This window comes from Egretta garzetta, unplaced genomic scaffold (assembly GCF_000687185.1).
Source record: "Egretta garzetta isolate BGI_Z169 unplaced genomic scaffold, ASM68718v1 scaffold405, whole genome shotgun sequence".
In the NCBI taxonomy this organism is placed as follows: Eukaryota; Metazoa; Chordata; class Aves; order Pelecaniformes; family Ardeidae; genus Egretta; species Egretta garzetta.
In genome coordinates, this window is record NW_009259854.1 from 1,687,000 (window position 1) to 1,693,590 (window position 6,591).

Sequence of the window (6,591 nt, forward strand, 5' to 3'; positions counted from 1 at the left end):
CAGGAAAAAAGCAGTGCTAGTCATCTTTTAAAAATGTGTCTATATATCTGTTTTCTTTCTCAGTTTTTGCAGGGTCTCTTTTACTGTAATAAAACTTCTTCCATGAGAATGGAAAAATCTGGAATTAATGACCATTTAACATAAAATTAAATTAAGGTTCTTGTTCCCAAAGAGACTAGATTTTCTTTCATCTGTCATTTGAGATGGGAAAGCACAGTATTCCATCACTGGAAGGAAGTAAATCTTGGTTACTTAGATTATTTTATAAGTATTTTTTTATTGATTTATCCTTTTTTTGATAGAGATTTAATGGTAGTACTCCTTCTTATGTCATAACTGGTGGAAATTTAAACAAATGAATTCTCTAGATAGTTTACCATTATGGACATACATTAATCATGCTCTTTCACTTAAAGGTATTTTAATTGTATGTTGTCAAAACATAACTTAGATCAAAGCTTGAGGAAAAAGCGTGGTCAGATATGAAGCTTTTGCCTAATGCAAGAAAAAAGAAGAAAGGAATTGATGGGAAAAGATTAAATTTGCTCGGAGCCAAAGCAATCACTCAGTGTACAAGTTTTGCTTCCCTAGTGGCTGGACTAATCTGCTTTTGCCGGAATCATATTTTCATGTTTTATCTTGAAGAGACCAGTGAAACTGGAAAAAACCCATGGAAATTCAGTTTAGATAGCTGTTCAAAGTTTGAAAAAAGTTATTCAGTCTAGATCAGTCTAGAGAGCGAAGAACTGTTGCTGACAGGTTCAGCTGTAACAGGAGTCTCATTTATATTACAGAATGGCATTTTCCTTTTTTTTTTTTTTTTAATGACAGGTTATTCTGTAACTAATGTTAGTGAGAGGCACAGCTTCCGTGTCTGCCAGGAGAGAGCCCCAGCATGACAATATAGTGGGTCCAGCTATGAGGGCACAACCCTGGAGTGGTCTGGGGGTCTCCTCTGCTACTCCTCAGGTGCTCCTGAGGGTCTCTTCTGGGCTTCTCCTGCAGTGACTGCAGGCCCCCTCCCTTCTGGGGTCAGGTAGCAAATACCCGAGCTGGACTCTTTGAGGTTCCCTGGGCACCTAGCCATTGGCCATTGCCATCACCGGAGCTTGTCCTCTGCTGCTCTGGAAGGCTCTCCATAGCACTGTCAGTGAGGGACAGGCTGCTGCCCCATTCTGGTAACCAGATCTGCCCTGTCCTCACTGCCACAGGTTCAATCTCCTTTCATGTTGGCTTGAAACTGGCCTGTGGGTTTGAGGTTTCTTGGACTGAAGGGAGGAGGGTGGGGTGAGAATGATGATAGCCAGCCTGGCTTGCATGGTCGCAAGGAAAGCAGGAGTTCTGTTAAGTGTCATTCTGACCGTATGTTACATATTTTCAAATGTAAATGTGTTTGGACAATAGGATCCTTTATGGAAAGAGCATAAAAACTAAGCGAATTGAGAGGCAGCTGCTCTTCAGACACTGTATTTCCTCATGTTCAGTAAATAGTAATGACAACGATGATGATGTCTGCTCTTTATGGATAAAGCAAGGCTCTAATCAAGAGGGAAAATTCTTAACAGACCTGCAGGTTGTCATAATTTTTTGGTGGTAGCTTATACTAAAAGCTTATAATTGTGTGCTAGGGAACAATCCCAACCAGTATTGGCCCATTGAAATTTATCTTTAGGCTCCTATTGGTGATTAATCTGTTATAGAGATCTTGACCTCCCACTTCCAATAAGGATGCAGGAGGAATCGCAGAAAATGGGACTTCTCCAGGTTTTCTTATTGCAAACCATCACATCGTGACAGTTTCTGGCCCATAAGCTCTATCTGGCCGCTCTCATGCTGGAAGCTAATTAGCTGGAGGCTAGCGATGACTAAAAGTGGGTAGGTGGGGTTGATAGGTTTCAGACTACAAGTCCACCCTACTGTGCTGGCTGAGCTTCAAAATGTCTGTGCTCAAAGCAGGTGCGCCCTGGATGCTGCAGGGAATTTTTACTGAAGATGGCAGCACTTTCTTGTACTTTCTCGTGTGCACTGTTTAAAAAAAAAAGTATAAAAACTAAAAAGCATTTCCTAAATGTGAACAAAACTGTAATTCTCTTTAAAGTGGTAGAGCATACATGTAGGCATCAGAGTGACTTTGTTTCCCTTGTAGGAAGAGGTATTGCCCAAGGTCTCGTTTTAAAGTATGATTCTGGGAAACATGCACCAGGAATAGTCTAGTGGCTCCTCTAGTTTTGCTTTCTTTTAAAATCCCATAACCTGAGCTCTCCTGGAAGAAAAGGAGAACTTGATTCGTTCTCTTCTAGATGGCTTTTTTTAAAATCCATATCAAATGTAGATAGGGTTGAGGCCTTGCTTTGAAATTTGCAGGTGGAATTTGTGATGGGAATTCTTTTGAAAGAATTTTCAGTAGTGTGACTTTCAATCTGTGGTTAACTCTCATGGTTGTCCTTTGAGACAGTTGGATAACTGCTGTTATTTTACAGATGGGGGAAGAGAAAGCTGAATATTGAAGATTTGCTCAAAGTCTTGCAGGTAGAGAACCCATGTCTTCTGTTTGTTTTTTTTTTGTGGTGGTGTTGCCTCTGCTTGTCAAGCACTGTGTAAGAGGCTGTTGTTTTTTTCTGTTGCTTTAATCCAGGACAGTTCTGCTTTTTTGAGGCATAACAAAACTTTGTAATATGTTAAATAATAGAATATGAGAAAAACAGCCATTTGATGTCCGAGTCGTTTCTGTGCTGTTGTATGCTCAGTATAAGGTACTCATGACAAATCCTCTGTATCTTTTCAGCATGTGGAGTAAGGACTGAAGTTTACTCATCTAGGTTCCTATCACCTGTAGCAGCCAGTATTTTATTGCCACTGGCTTTGTGAGCCAGTGCTGCAGCAGGCACCTGGAATACACTTCATATTCCCAGTTGCAAAAGGAATAGGAAGTTAACCAGTGGGGAAGTTTTGCATGCAATTGAAATCCAAATACATTTTGGAGCTCTAGCTTTTGATTTTTCTGCAGTTACAAGCACTCATGATTGTTTTAATGGAAGGTGCAGCTAGATGTTTGGACTTTGTCTTAATGCTGGATGAGCAGATCTAGAATTGGAGATCTCATCTTCTGTTCAGCTCCATCTGTCTTTCTCAGCCTTCTCACTGGATGATAAGGCCAAGCCAGTTGAGTCTTGGCTGGTGAGTTGCTTGCTCAAAGCTCTTTTGGCTTCTGAAACACTGAGACTTGGGCTAATCTGTGTTTGAGTTTTTCCAGCTACCTCTCAATTTTCCTGCCAACACTTTTTGTTTAGGCAGGTGTGGTGGACTGTGGATATTTCACTGACACAGAGGAAGCCTGTCCAGAGCAGCTGCATGTTTGCATGGTGTGTTTTGCTCTGCTGCAAAAACACATGGATTTCTGTCCAGGAAATCTGAAGATAGTATCACAGTCTAAAGATAGATCTGTCTACTGCTTTGTTATTTTCGCTCATTCAAAACTTTGTTGTCAAATCTGAATTTGCAATTTAATCCTGTTACTTATGTCATGGATATAACCAATAGGGTATGAGGAACAGAGGATTCCCATGCTTTTTGAAGCAGCCATTGATGAACATGAAAAGTGTTGCTATGTCATCTAGCAAATAAGGATGTCATCTGCTCCCGAGTAGTAAGAGATTGTCTTTAAAACTATCTTTGCATCCACACTTCTTTCTTACATATCTAAGGCATAAACATCTTACATCTCTTACAATTGAAAACTAAAATAAAAAATGCTCAAGGAATATCTTGCAGCAGATCCCACTTCTGTCAATGAATTAATTGCATGACCTATCTTTAAGATGAACATGTAGAAGAGTTCAGTATCAGTTGAATGTTGCATAGTTATATCACTAAATGGATATGGGAGGACTGTGCATACGTGGTCTCTTCCCTTGACAGAGTTTTCCAGTGTTTGAGGTGTCTGTTAGAGAAGCAAAGCAGATGCTACCATTTTCTTTCACGTCTTCTGGAATCAAGGTGGGTTTGCTCCCTTTTCTTTTGGAACAGGAAAAGTCTTCTCAAAAGCAACTTTTTTTCTCTCAAGATATGAACACTCAGTTGTCACTTACTTCACCAGTGTAAGGCACAGTATATCTTCCTTGTAGGACTGAACATTTCTCTGATACCAGCAACAAAAGGTTATATTTTCCTGTGTCTGAGAGATTTATAGAGGATCATGAAGTTCTCCTTTATATTTATGCAGATAAGCACCTCTATGATTTCTCAGCTTATAGAGACAAGAGTATGTCAAACCTGGTTATATGCACACATCATTTGTCTGTCTAAATAGGTTTGTGAATGCTGTGGCATTGTCCACGTGTACAGGCAGGTAGCCTGGTGGCCAGATATATGTCCAAAAACAGTAGGAAGCCAATTGCCCTTCTAAACCTAGTGTTGGTTTTCCATAATTAAGAGCTATTGGAAAGTGCTTTGCAGTGTTGTATGAGATGCAATTGATAAAGGTTTTATTGCTGGTTTTATGTGATTCCTGTGTTAAAGCTTTACAAGGTAAAACTAAACCCAAGCATAATGAAAGGATGAAACAAGCAAAATAAATTACTCCCTTTCCTATACCTCAAGAAGTGGTTTTTGTTTGTTTTACTATATCAGTATTACTGGTCAGTTTTCTATCATGGATGTTGCAGAAACAGCCTAAGGACATATTTTCTGCTGTTTTGTGTTCTGCAACCTCACCAACATCAGTGCAAATGTATATATATTTATCTGAGAATGAATCAGGCATAGATAAGAAGTGAAATTCTCCTAATACATTATTTATTCAGATAATTCACTCCGTGTAGAAGAACCACATATTCAATTTATCTTTGACAGCCCTGAAAAGTCTGCCAAATATCTCTCTATAAATCCCAACAATCTAATATATTTTCATGATACTTATTGAAAAAAATGAAAGAAGGTGTTTCATCTTGTAAATAGAGTATATGGATTAACTCCCGGGAGCAGTGAATATTCCAGAGGAAAAGATGTGACAAATGGTTTTCATCTATTTCCATACAGACCATCTTAATTGTATAAAGGTGTGTTTCTTTGACGAGGATTGAGACAGTGTTATGAGCCACAGTAACTTCCAGAACAAATCATGGAAACCCTGTCACCAGTCACAGTTGGGTCAACTGGTAGAAATTATTCAAGAGCAGGTGGTTGAAAGTGCAGCGAGAACTTGGGTCAGAGAAATGTGGTTCTGTTGTTAGTCACCCCATTGTGTTTGTGTCCCAAAGGAACACTGGCTCTGCCTTTGGATTAAGGCATTTGTGCATTATAGTGCAGTCTTGCCCCACTGAATTATCTTTTCAACAAGGTCTTCTAGCACTCAAATCCTTCCTTGTAATTTGTTTCTTTCCATTCTTTCTCCTCCTTGCAAAGTTGCTCTGTTGTCCTCCTACTTCCTGCTGCTTCTCATGCTTACTTCTCTCACCAGTGGTTTTACACTGTAGGTACGTTCCCAGCATCTGTCCCATACTTCTGGATGGTTTTTGATTTCACTCGTGTATCAGGGCTTCTTGCTCCCTTTAAGTTACTTCTCTAGCCATTCCCACTGAACTACAAAATCATGCCAAGAAAGGAAAGAATTGAAATGCTTGCTCTCTGTACTATGAGATCTTTGTCCTGGCATTATTTGCTTTCTACTAGGGGCAGAAAATTGTTGGGATTTGTATTTATTTTTATTTACTATGTTTTTAATGAGAAGGGGAAAGTGGCTTTTTCAGAGGAAGTGCAAGGTGATGAATAACACACACTAGCTATTGCTGAACTGCACAGACAAAAATCTTGGGGCCATGTACCATGTGCATAACTTCCTCATGCCCTCCGTCCCTGCCCCCTGAATACAGCATTGAATTCAGATTGACAACATATCTGGCTAAATCAATATTGGGAAACTCCCTTTATTCCCCTCCCCTTTCCTCCTGGTTACGCTAAGCAAGTTGAATTCAGTCTGAAGGTGAGAAAAAACAATCTTGTTGCTTTCCTTTTGCTGGTTTACACATCATGGGATTGAGTCCGTAACTGATACACTGTAGCCCGCTGATGATGTTACCTGTGTGTATATTGCCTGCAGTGAATTTGGCTGACAGGTTGTCACTGGGCATTTCTGACTTTGTAGTACAAGCTGACCAGTAAATTCAAGCAAAAAAAAAAAAAAAAAATTGGTATGGAGCTTTGTTGCCAAAAGATGCAGTTTCAAATCAGCAAAACCATCTATGGAATTTGGTGAAACTTGGAAATGGTCTCATCTGTAGTCAAAATGACAAGAACAGTGAGGAAATGAAAACATTGTTTTATTTTTATTTTTTTAATAGAAAGCTGTAATAAACATAATTTTAAGAAAAGGAAAAGCATTCCCAAAGGAAACAAAAGCCATGTTTCAACCCAAATCAAAATATTTTTAGTTTATCTCAGCTGAAGGTGAAAAACATTTGGTTTGGATCATCCTGAAACTGATTTCCCTGCCTTGCACCCTCCCATTTCACCTACCGAACTAAGTCAATTTGCTCTGTAGCTTTAGTTCAGAGTACCCTGAAATACACTTGCTTTGGTTAATTCAAGGATTAA